The following is a 16,078-nucleotide window of genomic DNA, read 5'->3' as shown; positions in this document are numbered from 1 at the left end:
TGGTCTTGTAGAGTACAGTTCAGATGGTCTGCTGGTCTTGTAGAGTACAGTTCAGATGGTCTGCTGGTCTTGTAGAGTACAGTTCAGATGGTCTGCTGGTCTTGTAGAGTACAGTTCAGATGGTCTGCTGGTCTTGTAGAGTACAGTTCAGATGGTCTGCTGGTCTTGTATAGTACAATTTTTACACTTCAAGTAGAGCCCTGTAATATACCATTGTTACACAGCAAGAAGAGTCGTGCAACAGATCATTGTTGCACTACGAGTGCAGCAATATACCACTGTGTCACTGCAAGTAGTGATCAGTGTGTTTATTTGCAGTATTCCACATCACATTTCTTATACTACTCTCGCCAATACACTTTTAACAAACTCCGCGAATGGTGATTATTTATGTGATAAAAAAATTATATCGCTTGCTTAGATGAAAATGATGTAATTACTATTTTCAGCCCATTATTTTCATGTCAAGTCGCAAACTGATGCTCATTTCTTCGTTGAGTTTTCTGCCATCTGTTGAGCGCATCCTCAACTTGTCAATGTTGACTTCGTCTCATCGCTATCTTATAGTCGCTAAGAATGTTTTTCCCTTACACATGTTAAATAACTCTTACGACTGATCTTTATAAATGGAAAAATATAATATTGTTACGATATTCTCCTCAAATGCTTATAAAATGCACCAGACTAGTAAAATGCTGGCTGATAATTCTCCCTCAACAAGCCAGTGCTAATCATTCGAACGCAAATTCAGAGTTTTTTGTAAACACATCTTCGTTAGTGACTGGACAGAGAATCAAGCATTTTTGGAGGTTACTATGCACTGGTAAGCCACTAAGAATGGTGTTAATGGTTACTGGGAGGAGGCAGGAGGCGGAGGATGTGAGAATGGAGTGAGGATGGGCGTGGGCGGGGGCGGGAAGGGCGTGTCGTGGAGAGTTGGGAGGAGGGTCACGTCAAGGTCTGTAAACAAAGTGCAGCCAACACCACACTTCCCACGCCAACCCACTTCGCTGGACACTTCCCCAGCTCACCTACAGTGACTGCTACACGTGTACCTGACAGGTGTGTCCAGTATATCCAGCGGCAGTGTTTATCCAGAGTTTACTGAGGAATCCCAAACACCAGAGTACAAGTCGTCAGTGATGGTGGATCCTGAGCTTCCTCACACTGAGCTGGAATATTGAGTGTAAAGTGTTGTTTTTTCCAAGAAGTGGCAGGGAAAATTTGAGAATTATAAATGTGGTAACAGTGCCTACTAGGTAACAATGTAATTCATAAATGTATACATATACATAATAAGGTAAATGTTTAGCGTTGTATTTCTATGGTACCGTGAAAATAACGGCCGGTGCCATTGCCACGGAAACATTGGAGGAAATCTGAAATCAGATAAAATGTAAGTAAACTTTATTCAGGTAAAATTTACAAAAGTTTATACAAAGTCATGTGTTATCATTTTACAGTGGGTGCATTAAGCACAGTGTTATTACAGAGCGATGAGGAGCTATTAAAGTTTATCCAATTATAACCCAACAAAGCCCCTATAGTATGAAGGTGATGGAAGGAGGATGGGAGTCTGGTGGGCAGAGGATGGCAGGAGTATCATTGTGGGTGGAGGGTGGAAAAGGATCTTCCTGTTGGAGGAGAGTAGAAAAGGATCTGGGTGTGGAATGGTTGATAGGGTGGAAGAGATATTTTGTGGGTGGAGGGCAAAGGGCATTTAACTGTTAGTGAGGCGAAGGTGGAAGGCGTCTTGTGATAGGTGGGGAGTGTAGTGGGAATTTAACTGTGGATGATGGTATGAGTTTTAATGTGGTAGTGTTGGGAGTCGATAGATGGAGGGTGGTAGGAAATTCACTGTGGGTGGAGAGTGGACAGGAGTCACTGTGGGTGGTGGGTGGATGGGAGTCACTGTGGGTGGTGGGTGGATGGGAGTCACTGTGGGTGGTGGGTGGATGGATGGGAGTCACTGTGGGTGGATGGGAGTCACTGTGGGTGAATGGGAGTCACTGTGGGTGAATGGGAGTCACTGTGGGTAGATGGGAGTCACTGTGGGTAGATGGGAGTCACTGTGGGTAGATGGGAGTCACTGTGGGTAGATGGGAGTCATTGTGGGTAGATGGGAGTCATTGTGGGTAGATGGGAGTAACTGTGGGTAGATGGGAGTCACTGTGGGTGGTGTAGGAGTCCCTGTGGGTGTAGGTTGGATGGGAGTCACTGTCGGTGGAGGTGGACGGGAGTCACTGTGGGTGGAGGATGGACGGGAGTCACTCTCGGTGGAGGATTGTTGAAGTTATTGTGTGTAACAAGAATCTCACGTTTGTATTGTCATTTGCGATTGATACCAAAATATGCATGAAAATCATCATAGAATGCACGGAAATGTGATAGAACAACATGACATTCAATGATGATAAATTCCAGCTCCATAGAATGAAGAACTCAAAAGGGACACTGTATACAAAACCAAAAAGAATCATCAAATAGAAGGAAATGAACATATGAAAGACCCGGAGGTAATTATGTCGGCTGACCTGTCTTTCAAAGAATGTAGTAAGACAAATGTTATGACAGCCAAGAAAAAGACAAGGTAAATATTGAGAACATTCAAAACAAGGGAAATAGAGCCAGTGTTGACACTATTCAAACCACTTGTTCTCTCTCGTTTAGGGTTGCTCAGTATTGATGACCCCTTTCAGGGCATGGGAGAAAGAGCTGGAATAGATAAAGATATCATTTACAGTCCGCATAGTCAGTAAACTTTTAAATTACTGGGAACGCCTCAAACTCCTAAATATGTAATCGCTGAAGCGGAGGATAGAGATACATAATAATATACACCTGGAAAGTACTTCAGAGCCTAGTCCCAAAGCTGCACACTGCCATAATGTACTGGAGTGAGAGATATGGGAGAAACTAAAATAAACCCAGTGAAAAGCAGGGGTGCCATGGGCACAATAAGAGAACAACAGTGTATCAACATCTGTGGTGCCAGATTATTCAACCTCTTACCATAAAATATCAGAAACACTGCTAGGACAAGTATGGAAGTCTTTAAATGGAAACTAGACAAGTTTCTCCACCAAATGCTAGATTAACCAGGCATGATGGATATGTGGGTCAGCGGGCCGCCAGTAGCAACAGCCTGGTTGACCAGGCAAACACCAGACAAGCCTGACCCAGGGCCGGATTCCGGGAGAAGAAAAACTCTCGAAACTTATAAAAGGTAAAGTGGGTATATAGTGGGGGGAAAGCTTGCTGTGGGTGGAGGGTTGGAAATGTCACTGGATGCCGTACCGTGTCCCGTGGCCTGGTAGGCAACACTCGCCTCACACTGTCTGTGGTTTGATCCCAGGCAAGGGTGGAAACATTGAACGTGTTTCCTTACACCTGCTGTCTCGTTCACCTAGCAAGCAAGGTACCTCCTTGTTTGCTAGGTACCCTAGTGGAAACAAGACAGTCCTCGATGACGCACTGTCTTGGGCTATCCTGAGTCGCTAACTCTCTGTGGTTAAAAATCCAAACAATATGATTTTACTAGCCGTGTGTGGGGAGGGGGTTATACTCTCCCTGTGTGTGTGTGTGTGTGTGTGTGTGTGTGTGTGTGTGTGTGTGTGTACTCAAGTATTTGTGGTTGCAGGGGTCGAGTCTTAGCTCCTGGCCCCGCCTCTTCACCGGTTGCTACTGGGCCCTCTCTCTCCCCGCTCCATGAGCTTTATCAAACCTCGTCTTAAAACTGTGTATGGTTCCTGCCTCCACTACGTCATTTTCTAGGCTATTCCACTGCCTTACAACTCTATGACTGAAGAAATACTTCCTAATATCTCTCTGACTCATTTGTGTCTTCAACTTCCAATTGTGGCCTCTTGTTTCTGTGTCCCCTCCCTGGAACATCCTGTCTTTGTCCACCTTGTCTATTCCACGCAGTATTTTATATGTCGTTATCATGTCTCCCCTGACCCTCCTGTCCTCCAGTGTCATCAGGCCAATTTCCCTTAATCTTTCTTCATAGGACATTTCCCTTAGCTCTGGAACTAACCTTGTCGCAAACCTTTGTACTTTCTCTAGTTTCTTGACGTGCTTTATCAAGTGCGAGTTCCAAACAGGTGCTGCATACTCCAGTATGGGCCTGACATACACGGTGTACAGTGTCTTGAACGATTCCTTCCTAAGGTATCGGAATGCTGTTCTCAGGTTTGCCAGGCGCCCATATGCTGCAGCAGTTATCTGATTGATGTGTGCTTCTGGAGACATGCTCGGTGTTATACTCACCCCAAGATCTTTCTCCTTGAGTGAGGTTTGCAGTCTTTGGCCACCTAGCCTATACTCTGTCTGTGGTCTTCTGTGCCCTTCCCCTATCTTCATGACTTTGCATTTGGCAGCATTAAATTCGAGAAGCCATTTGCTGGACCAGGTGTCCAGTCTGTCCAGGTCTCTTTGAAGTCCTGCCTGGTCCTCATCAGATTTAATTCTCCTCATTAACTTCACATCATCTGCAAACAGGGACACTTCTGAGTCTAACCCTTCCATCATGTCGTTCACATATACCAAAAATAGCACTGGTCCTAGGACCGACCCCTGTGGGACCCCGCTCGTCACAGGTGCCCACTGTGATACATCATTACGTACCATGACTCGTTGTTGCCTCCCTGTCAGGTATTCTCTGATCCATTGCAGTGCCCTTCCTGTTATATGCACCTGATGCTCTAGCTTCTGCACTAATCTCTTGTGAGGAACTGTGTCAAAGACCTTCTTGCAGTCCAAGAAGATGCAATCAACCCACCCCTCTCTCTCATGTCTTACTTCTGTTATTTTATCATAAAACTCCAGAAGATTTGTGACACAGGATTTGCCTTCCATGAATCCGTGCTGGTTGGCATTTATACTCTTGTTCCGTTCCAGGTGCTCCACCACTCTCCTCCTGATAATCTTCTCCATAACTTTGCATACTATACACGTCAATGACACAGGTCTATAGTTTAGTGCCTCTTTTCTGTCTCCTTTTTTAAAAATGGGAACTACATTTGCCGTCTTCCATACCTCAGGTAGTTGCCCAGTTTCCAGGGACGTGTTGAAGATTGTGGTAAGTGGCACGCACAACATATCTGCTCCCTCTCTAAGGACCCACGGGGAGATGTTGTCCGGTCCCATTGCCTTTGAGGTATCGATGTCCCTTAGCAGTTTCTTCACCTCCTCCTCATCTGTATGTATGTCGTCCAACACTTGTTGGTGTATTCCTTGCTGGTGTCCCCATCTGATCTGTCCCCCCAGAGTCCTTCCTGTCTCTACTGTAAATACTTCCTTAAATCTCGTGTTGAGCTCCTCACATACCTCTTGATCGTTTCTTGTGAGTTCTCCACCTTCTTTCCTCAGCCTTATCACCTGGTCCTTGACTGTTGTCTTCCTCCTAATGTGGCTATACAGCAGTTTCGGGTCAGATTTGATTTTCGATGCTATGTCATTTTCATACTGTCGCTGGGCCTCCCTCCTTATCTGTGCATACTCGTTTCTGGCTCTTCTATTAATCTCCTTGTTTTCCTGGGTCCTATGCCTCCTGTACCTTTTCCATTCTCTGTTGCACTTAGTTTTTGCCTCCCTACACCTTCGGGTAAACCAAGGACTCGTTTTGGTCTTCCTATTATTCTGTTTTCCTTGGGAACAAACCTTTCCTCTGCCTCCTTGCACTTTGTTGCCACATATTCCATCGTGTGTGTGTGTGTACTCACCTAGTTGTACTCACCTAGTTGAGGTTGCGGGGGTCGAGTCCGAGCTCCTGGCCCCGCCTCTTCACTGATCGCTACTAGGTCACTCTCCCTGAGCCGTGAGCTTTATCATACCTCTGCTTAAAGCTATGTATGGATCCTGCCTCCACTACATCGCTTCCCAAACTATTCCACTTACTGACTACTCTGTGGCTGAAGAAATACTTCCTAACATCCCTGTGATTCATCTGTGTCTTCAACTTCCAACTGTGTCCCCTTGTTACTGTGTCCAATCTCTGGAACATCCTGTCTTTGTCCACCTTGTCAATTCCTCTCAGTATTTTGTATGTCGTTATCATGTCCCCCCTATCTCTCCTGTCCTCCAGTGTCGTCAGGTTGATTTCACTTAACCTCTCCTCGTAGGACATACCTCTTAGCTCTGGGACTAGTCTTGTTGCAAACCTTTGCACTTTCTCTAGTTTCTTCACGTGCTTGGCTAGGTGTGGGTTCCAAACTGGTGCCGCATACTCCAATATGGGCCTAACGTACACGGTGTACAGGGTCCTGAATGATTCCTTATTAAGATGTCGGAATGCTGTTCTGAGGTTTGCCAGGCGCCCATATGCTGCAGCTGTTATTTGGTTGATGTGTGCTTCAGGAGATGTGCCTGGTGTTATACTCACCCCAAGATCTTTTTCCTTGAGTGAGGTTTGTAGTCTCTGGCCCCCTAGACTGTACTCCGTCTGCGGTCTTCTTTGCCCTTCCCCAATCTTCATGACTTTGCACTTGGTGGGATTGAACTCCAGGAGCCAATTGCTGGACCAGGTCTGCAGCCTGTCCAGATCCCTTTGTAGTTCTGCCTGGTCTTCGATTGAGTGAATTCTTCTCATCAACTTCACGTCATCTGCAAACAGGGACACCTCAATGTCTATTCCTTCCGTCATGTCGTTCACAAATACCAGAAACAGCACTGGTCCTAGGACTGACCCCTGCGAGACCCCGCTGGTCACAGGTGCCCACTCTGACACCTCGCCACGTACCATGACTCGCTGCTGTCTTCCTGACAAGTATTCCCTGATCCATTGTAGTGCCTTCCCTGTTATCCCTGCTTGGTCCTCCAGTTTTTGCACCAATCTCTTGTGTGGAACTGTGTCAAACGCCGTCTTACAGTCCAAGAAAATGCAATCCACCCACCCCTCTCTCTCTTGTCTTACTGCTGTCACCATGTCATAGAACTCCAGTAGGTTTGTGACACAGGATTTCCCGTCCCTGAAACCATGTTGGCTGCTGTTGATGAGATCGTTCCTTTCTAGGTGTTCCACCACTCTTCTCCTGATAATCTTCTCCATGATTTTGCATACTATACATGTCAGTGACGCTGGTCTGTAGTTTAATGCTTCATGTCTGTCTCCATTTTTAAAGATTGGGACTACATTTGCTGTCTTCCATGCCTCAGGCAATCTCCCTGTTTCGATAGATGTATTGAATATTGTTGTTAGGGGTACACATAGCACCTCTGCTCCCTCTCTCAATACCCATGGGGAGATGTTATCTGGCCCCATTGCCTTTGAGGTATCTAGCTCACTCAGAAGCCTCTTCACTTCTTCCTCGGTTGTGTGCACTGTGTCCAGCACTTGGTGGTGTGCCCCACCTCTCCGTCTTTCTGGAGTCCCTTCTGTCTCCTCTGTGAACACTTCTTTGAATCTCTTGTTGAGTTCTTCACACCATACTTCACGGTCATTTCTTGTTGTCTCTCCTCCTTCCTTCCTTAGCCTGATTACCTGGTCCTTGACTGTTGTTTTCCTCCTGATGTGGCTGTACAACAGTTTTGGGTCAGATTTGGCTTTCGCTGCTATGTCATTTTCATATTGTCTTTGGGCCTCCCTTCTTATCTGTGCATATTCGTTTCTGGCTCTACGACTGTTCTCCTTATTCTCCTGGGTCCTTTGCCTTCTATATTTCTTCCATTCCCTAGCACACTTGGTTTTTGCCTCCCTGCACCTTTGGGTAAACCATGGGCTCATCCTGGCTTTTTCATTATTCCTGTTACCCTTGGGTACAAACCTCTCCTCAGCCTCCTTGCATTTTGTTGCTACATATTCCATCATCTCATTAACTGGCTTCCCTGCCAGTTCTCTGTCCCACTGAACCCCGTTCAGGTAGTTCCTCATTCCTGTGTAGTCCCCTTTCTTGTAGTTTGGCTTCATTCGTCCTGGCCTTCCTGCTTCTCCCTCCACTTGTAGCTCTACTGTGTATTCGAAGCTTAAAACCACATGATCACTGGCCCCAAGGGGTCTTTTGTATGTGATGTCCTCGATATCTGCACTACTCAAGGTGAATACTAAGTCCAGCCTTGCTGGTTCATCCTCTCCTCTCTCTTGTAGTGTCCCTTACGTGTTGGCACATGAAGTTTTCCAGTACCACCTCCATCGTCTTAGCCCTCCATGTATCTTGGCCCCCATGTGGGTCCAAGTTCTCCCAATCAATCTCCTTGTGGTTAAAGTCACCCATGATCAGGAGCTTTGCCCTGCATGCATGAGCTCTTCTGGCCACTCTAGCCAGTGTATCAACCATCGCTCTATTGCTCTCGTCGTACTCTTGCCTTGGCCTCCTGCTGTTCTGTGGTGGGTTATACATCACTGCTATTACCACCTTGGGACCTCCAGAGTGAAGTGTTCCCGCTATGTAATCACTTTCTTCTCCGCTGTCTCCTCCAGCTCATCAAAATTCCAGCGATTTTTGATCAGCAACGCCACTCCTCCAACCCCCCTGTTCCCTCTGTCTTTCCTCAGGATTTGGTATCCCGTTGGAAAGATGGCATCTGTTATCATACCTGTAAGCTTGGTTTCTGTGAGAGCTATGATGTCCGGTGATGCTTCTTTGACTCTTTCATACCACTCCTCCCACTTATTTGTTATTCCATCAGCATTTGTGTACCATACCTTCAGTTTCCTTTCCAACACTGTGGTTTGGGGGGCCTGTGAGGGTGGGAGACCTGGTGGCATACTGTGGGATTCTATAGCTCGGTGTTGGGTGGAGGCTGTGGGTATGGATTGTAGTGTGTGTTGTGATGGTGTGATAGGTTGTATGGTTCTGAGAATAGTTGTGTGTGTGCTTGCCCTTGCTGTTCTGTTCTGCTCTGACTGACCTCTGCTGGTTCCATCCTTGTCTCTTTTCCTAGCTCCTTTCGCTTTTTTGTCCTCTCCCTCAGCTGCTGTCGTTCTGATTTTGTTCTGTCTCTGTCTAGGAACACCCTCTTGTACTCTTCCAAGTATTTCAATCGGGGTTTCTCTTGGAGGATCCTGTTCCGCACTGTTTCCATCCTGAGAATCAGCTTGATTGGTCGGTTTCTCCCCTTCGAGTACCCCCCTATTCTCTGAAAATTTACAATCTCGTCCATCTCTTCACCTATTTCCGTGATGATTTTCTCAATCTCCTTTCTTTCTTCCTGCTGCCTTTCAGTGTGTGTCCTTTCCTCTCTCTCCTGAAGCCCATGGATAAACACTGATTTTGCCCTTTCTTCCTCCCATTGCCTCACCCTCTGTGACTCTGGATCCTGCCTGTATGTGGTCAGTTTCTCCCTTGATTTTTCCAGTGGCTCTTGATAGCCTGGTTGTGCCTCAGCATTCGACCTATCACCCTCTCCATCTGCAACCAGCTGTTCTTCCCTTTCACTCCTTGGTCCTCCTTGGCAGGCTGATATGACCTTAGCATAATTCATAATTCCTTCCTTCCTGTTCGGCCTTGCAGCTTCATATGCTGTGTCTTCTCTGGTCACTGCCCCTGTAACTCGCTTCAGCCTATTTATCTCAACTTCTAGGACCCTTATCTTGGCTACTGCAGTTTCGACTTGTGCCTCCCAATTCTTTGTCTCCTTCTCCAACCTCTTTTCCAATTTCACAGAGAGCTCTTTCTCCATTTTTTCAGAAAGCTCTCCTAATTTTCTCTCCCACTCTTGTTCCATCCTTTTCCACTGCTCCTCCATCCACTCCTCCCTACCAGAACCATTCTCATCTGATCCTTGGTTCCTGCAAGTCCCCACCATTTTTTTTTTTTTTTTTTTGTGTGAGAGAAGAGAGAAGGGAAAGGTAGAAGGAGAGAGAGAGGGGAAGAGTGAGAAGGGAAAGGGAGGGAGAGAGAGAGAGAGAGAGAGAGAGAGAGAGAGAGAGAGAGAGAGAGAGAGAGAGAGAGAGAGAGAGAGAGAGAGAGAGAGAGAGAGAGAGAGAGAGAAGGGAAGGTAGAGAGAGGGGGATAGTGAGAAGGAAAAAGGGGAAGAGAGTGAGAGTGAGAGAGAGAGAGGGAGAGAGAGTGAGGGGAAGGGTAGGAGAGGGGGAGAGTTAGAAGGGAAAATGGGGAAGAGAGAGAGAGATAGAGAAAGAGAGAGAGAAAGAGAAGGCAAAGAGAGGGGGAGAAGGGGGAAAGAGGGGGGAGATGGAAGAGCGAGAGGGGAGAGAGGCTAGGGGGAGAGGGAGGGGAGGAGGGGAGAGAGATGGGGAAAGGGAGAGGGGAGAGATGTTAGAGGGGGGGAGATGTTAGTGGGGGGAAGGTGTTAGAGGTAAGAGATGTTAGAGGGGAGAGATGGGAGAGGGAAGAGAGAGAGAGAGATAGGTAGAGAGTGATAGGTAGAGAGAGATATATAGGTAGAGTGAGAAAGGTAGAGATAGGTCTCTACCTAGGATAGGAAGAGGGGGGGGAGAGGAGCAAGGTTCAGATGGTCAGTTCACAGGACGGTGTGAAATCCTGTGTATGTGTGTGTTTGCATGTGTACTACAGCTTACAAGTGCTTGTTCCTGTGTGTGTGTGTGTGTTTGTGTGTGTGTGTGTGTGTGTGTGTATGTGTGTGTGTGTGTGTGTGTGTGTGTATGTATGTGTGTATGTATGTGTGTGTGTGGGTGTGTGTGTGTGTGTGTGTGTGTGTGTGTGTGTGTGTGTGCCCCCACTTCTAAGTATTCATACTACTAATAAATATCGGTAGATACCAGTAATTCTAAGCTTACCAATACTTGTAACACTTATCGATTCTACTTATAAAATTCAGAAAGTAGCTAGGTTGTAAAATTTAGCTTGTGTCAGCTTAAGTGTCTGACGTTATCCCTCACTACCGCTTTACTCCTTGCACTCTCCTCTATGCTATTTCTACTCTAATTCTGGTAATGGCTTGCAGGAGTGAGTGACCAGTATCTAACAGTGATGCAGGGCCAGACTCAACCTTGCAAAATGCAACCTCAACAGGTGAAATACTTGCGCTGGCAGCGGTGTGATGACAAGTTGCCGGAACCTGATGACGTATCGTCGTACATAGGCCTTCTATCACTATTTTGTAACTCCTTCACCCGTGATGTTTATAACCATATATGCTCATGCATCCCGCGTTCCTCAAGTGATTTCACTTTTCACTTATTACAGTGTGTGTGTGTGTGTGTGTGTGTGTGTGTGTGTGTGTGTGCGTGTGTGTGTGCGTGCGTGCGCGCGCGTGTGTATTTGTGGTTGCAGGTGTCGATTCTCAGATCCTGGCCCCCACCTCTTAACGTGCTAATCCAGATTCACTACACTTTCTCATAAGCCCTATCATACCTGTTCTTGAAACTGTGTGTGCGAAGCCTACCTTCACCACCAGGTTCATCCCACTTGCCAACCACTCTGAAACTGTGGCTCCCTGTGGATCATCTGTGTCATTAACTTTCAACTGTGTCCCCGAGTTCCAGGTTCTCGCCTCTCTAACAGCCTATCTTGTTTACATTATCAATTCCCGAGTATTTTTGTATGTTATCACATCTTCCCTGGTTCTCCTATCCTCCAGTGCTCGTTAGATTCAATTCCATTAACCTTGCATTGTAGCTCATGGCCCATATCTTAGGAACAAGCCTTGTTGCATACTGCAACGCTTTCTCCAGTTTCTTAATATTTTTCAGTTGTGGGTTCCATACTGGTACTCGCCTATTTGTGGTTGCAGGGGGTCTATTCACAGCTACAGTTACATATACCACGGTGGGCCTGAAGTGTGTGTACTCGCCTAATTGTGGTCGATTCATAGCTCCTGGCCCTGCCTCTTCACTGGTCGCTACTAGGTCACTCTTCCTGCTCTGTGAACTTTGTCATACCTCTTCTTAAAGCCATGTATAGACCCTGCCTCCACTACATCACTTCCCAGACTATTCCACTTCCTGACAACTCTGTGACTGATGAAATACTTCCTAACATCCCTGTGATTCATCTGAGTCTTCAGCTTCCAACCGTGACCCCTTGTTGCTGTGTCCCATATCTAGGACATCCTGTCTCTGTCCACCTTGTCGATTCCTCTCAGTATTTTATATGTCATTATCATATCCCCCATATTCCTCCTGTCCTCCAGTGTCGTCAGGTCGATTTCCTTTAACCTCTTCTCGTAGGACATGTCCCTTAGCTCCGGGATTAGTCTTGTTGCAAACCTTTGCACTTTCTCTAGTTTCCTTACATGCTTGGCTAGGTGTGGGTTCCAAACTGATGCTGCATACTCCAATATAGGCCTAACGTACAAGATGTACAGTGTCCTGAATGATTCCTTATTAAGATGTCGGAATGCTGTTCTTAGGTTTGCTAGGCGCCCATATGCTGCTGAAGTTATTTGGTTGAAGTGCACCTCAGGAGATGTGCCTGGTGTTATACTCACCCCAAGATCTTTTTCCTTGAGTGAGGTTTGTAGTCTCTGGCCCCCTAGACTATACTCCGTCTGCGGTCTTCTTTGCCCTTCCTCAGTCTTCATGACTTTGCACTTGGTGGGATTGAACTCCAGGAGCCAGTTTCTGGACCAGGCCTACAGCCTGTCCAGATCCCTTTGTAGTTCTGCCTGGTCCTTGTCCGACTGAATTCTTCTCATCAACTTCACATCATCTGCAAACAGGAACGCCTCTGAATCTATTCCTTCCGTCATGTTCACAAATACCAGGAACAGTACCCATCCTAGGACTGACCCCCGTGGAACCCCGCTCATCACAGGCGCCCACTCTGACACCTCGCCACATGCCATTACTTGCTGTTGTCTTCCTGACAGGTATTCCTTGAGCCATTGCAGTGCCTTCTCTGTGGTTGATTCATAGCTCCTGGCCCTGCCTCTTCACTGGTCGCTACTAGGTCACTCTTCCTGCTCTGTGAACTTTGTCATACCTCTTCTTAAAGCCATGTATAGACCCTGCCTCCACTACATCACTTCCCAGACTATTCCACTTCCTGACAACTCTGTGACTGATGAAATACTTCCTAACATCCCTGTGATTCATCTGAGTCTTCAGCTTCCAACCGTGACCCCTTGTTGCTGTGTCCCATATCTAGGACATCCTGTCTCTGTCCACCTTGTCGATTCCTCTCAGTATTTTATATGTCATTATCATATCCCCCATATTCCTCCTGTCCTCCAGTGTCGTCAGGTCGATTTCCTTTAACCTCTTCTCGTAGGACATGTCCCTTAGCTCCGGGATTAGTCTTGTTGCAAACCTTTGCACTTTCTCTAGTTTCCTTACATGCTTGGCTAGGTGTGGGTTCCAAACTGATGCTGCATACTCCAATATAGGCCTAACGTACAAGATGTACAGTGTCCTGAATGATTCCTTATTAAGATGTCGGAATGCTGTTCTTAGGTTTGCTAGGCGCCCATATGCTGCTGAAGTTATTTGGTTGAAGTGCACCTCAGGAGATGTGCCTGGTGTTATACTCACCCCAAGATCTTTTTCCTTGAGTGAGGTTTGTAGTCTCTGGCCCCCTAGACTATACTCCGTCTGCGGTCTTCTTTGCCCTTCCTCAGTCTTCATGACTTTGCACTTGGTGGGATTGAACTCCAGGAGCCAGTTTCTGGACCAGGCCTACAGCCTGTCCAGATCCCTTTGTAGTTCTGCCTGGTCCTTGTCCGACTGAATTCTTCTCATCAACTTCACATCATCTGCAAACAGGAACGCCTCTGAATCTATTCCTTCCGTCATGTTCACAAATACCAGGAACAGTACCCATCCTAGGACTGACCCCCGTGGAACCCCGCTCATCACAGGCGCCCACTCTGACACCTCGCCACATGCCATTACTTGCTGTTGTCTTCCTGACAGGTATTCCTTGAGCCATTGCAGTGCCTTCTCTGTTATCCCTGCCTGGTCCTCCAGCTTTTGCACTAATCTTTTGTGTGGGACTGTGTCAAATGCCTTCTTACAGTCGAAGAAAATGCAATCTACTCACCCTCCTCTCTCTCTTGTCTTACTGCTATCACCCTGTCATAGAACTCCAGTAGGTTTGTGACACAGGATTTCCCGTCCCTGAAACCGTGCTGGCTGTCGTTGATAAGCTCATTCCTTTCTAGGTGTGCTGTGTGTGTGTGTGTGTACTCACCCATATGTACTCATCTATTTGTGGTTGCAAGGGTCGATTCATAGCTCCTGGCCCCGCCTCTTCACTGATTGCTACTAGGTCCTCTCTCTCCTTGCTCCATGAGCTTTATCAAACCTCGTCTTAAAACTATGTATGGCTCCTGCCTCCACTATGTCACTTTCTAGGCTATTCCACCTCCTGACAACTCTGTCACTGAAGAAATACTTCCTAACGTCCCTTTGACTCGTAGGAGTCTTCAACTTACAATTGTGACCCCTTGTTTCTGTGTCCCATCTCTGGAACATCCTGTCTTTGTATACTTTGTCAATTCCTCGCAGTATTTTATATGTCGTTATCATGTCTCCCCTAACGTTCCTGTCCTCCAGTGTCGTCAGGCCGATTTTCCTTAACCTTTCTTCATAGGACAATCCCCTTAGCTCTGGGACTAGTCTCGTTGCAAACCTTTGCATTTTCTCTAATTTCTTGACGTGTTTGACCAGGTATGGATTCCAAACTGGTGCTGCGTACTCCAATATGGGCCTGACGTATATGGTGTACAAAGTCTTGAACAATTTCTTACTGAGGTATCGGAACGCTTTTCTTAGGGTTGCCAGACGCCCGCATGCTGCAGCAGTTATCTGATTGATATGCGCCTCAGATGTGCTCAGTATTATACTCACCCCAAGATCTTTTTCCTTTGGTGAGGTTTGCAGTCTTTGGCCACCTAGACTATACTCTGTCTGCGGTGTGTGTGTGTGTGTGTGTGTGTGTGTGTGTGTGTGTGTGTGTGTGTGTGTGTGTGTGTGTGTGTGTGTGTGTGTAGAGTCTTGTTCTAGGTGGAGGAACTTTTTCTGGGAACAGTTTTTCTTTTCTTGGCAGGGTAATACGGTTCTCATTGATCTTTTGGCAGCACACTGACCATGGTGACCAGAGGCTTGGAGAACAAAGCGCTTCTTTTAAGCACATGACGTAAGACACGTGAAACAACATAAGCCTTTGTCATAAAACGTTATTATAAAGTTTATGATATTTAATTCTTCTCGTAAAACTTTATAAAAAATGCTTACTCTGTTTCATGCGTTTTTGTCATTTACTTATAATGATAATCTTTATTTCTACAACTACACGTACAAGGTATATAGGCTTAGCTGACGTTAATGACATACTACTATATAGAAAGCCGTTTGTTATGCAGAGTATTTCGACTAACACCAAGGTACCTATTTTACTGACAGATGAACATGGACAACAGGTGTCTTAAAGAAACACGTCCTAATGTTTCCACCCGTTATCATTTCGTTGTCTTGTCATCTATTTATTGATTTGTTGCCTAGTCATCTACATGTTGACTTGTTACCTCGTCTACTTATCGGCTAATTACCTCGTTATTTGTCGGCTCGTTACCTCGTTATTTGTCGGCTCGTTACCTCGTTATTTGCCGGCTCGTTACCTCGTTATTTGCCGGCTCGTTACCTTGTTTTCTGTCGGCTTGTTGCCATTACTTACTTATGGGTTCGTTGTCTTTTCTAGTTGCTTCCGAGTTTTTGCAGTGTAATTACACATTTATAATTACTGTACATATTTGTAGCCTGGTCTCAGACCGAGCCGTGGGGGCCTTGACCCCCGAAACCCTCTCTTGGTATCTCCAGGTATACAGGAGCAGAGCTGTGCTCGTGGTGTCCCGTCTTCCATAATTTGTTCATAACTAACACACACACACACACACACACACACACACACACACACACACACACACACACACACACACACACACACACACACACACACACACACACACGTACACACGTACACACACACACACACACACACACACACACACACACACACACACACACACACACACACACACACACACACACACATACACACACACATACACATACAAACTTAAGCTGAGACAAGCTAATTTTTACAACCTAGCTACTTTCTGAATTTTAGAAGTAGAATCGATAAGTGTTACAAGTATTGGTAAGCTTAGAATTACTGGTATCTACCGGTATTTATTAGCAGTATGAATACTTAGAAGT

At 46.2% G+C, this 16,078-nt stretch overlaps 1 protein-coding gene across 3 annotated transcripts in view; it reads left to right on the top strand.

Moving 5' to 3' along the window:
- The first annotated feature begins 603 nt into the window (after nucleotides 1-603).
- Nucleotides 604-16,078, top strand: part of LOC128694826 (protein bric-a-brac 1-like) — a 110,350-nt gene continuing 94,875 nt past the window's right edge. The window contains exon 1 of one of the 3 annotated variants that reach the window (XM_070094322.1): nucleotides 604-823. The gene's annotated coding sequence lies outside the window, so the exon portion shown is untranslated. Of the gene's footprint in view, nucleotides 824-927; nucleotides 1,063-16,078 lie in introns of those variants that run through there. The other 2 variants (XM_070094320.1, XM_070094321.1) reach the window with 2 other exon arrangements.

Source organism: Cherax quadricarinatus, chromosome 45, assembly GCF_038502225.1.
Source record: "Cherax quadricarinatus isolate ZL_2023a chromosome 45, ASM3850222v1, whole genome shotgun sequence".
NCBI classification, from domain to species: domain Eukaryota; kingdom Metazoa; phylum Arthropoda; class Malacostraca; order Decapoda; family Parastacidae; genus Cherax; species Cherax quadricarinatus.
The sequence above is the reverse complement of the archived record's forward strand: the minus strand, read 5'-3'. Positions and strand labels throughout refer to the sequence as shown.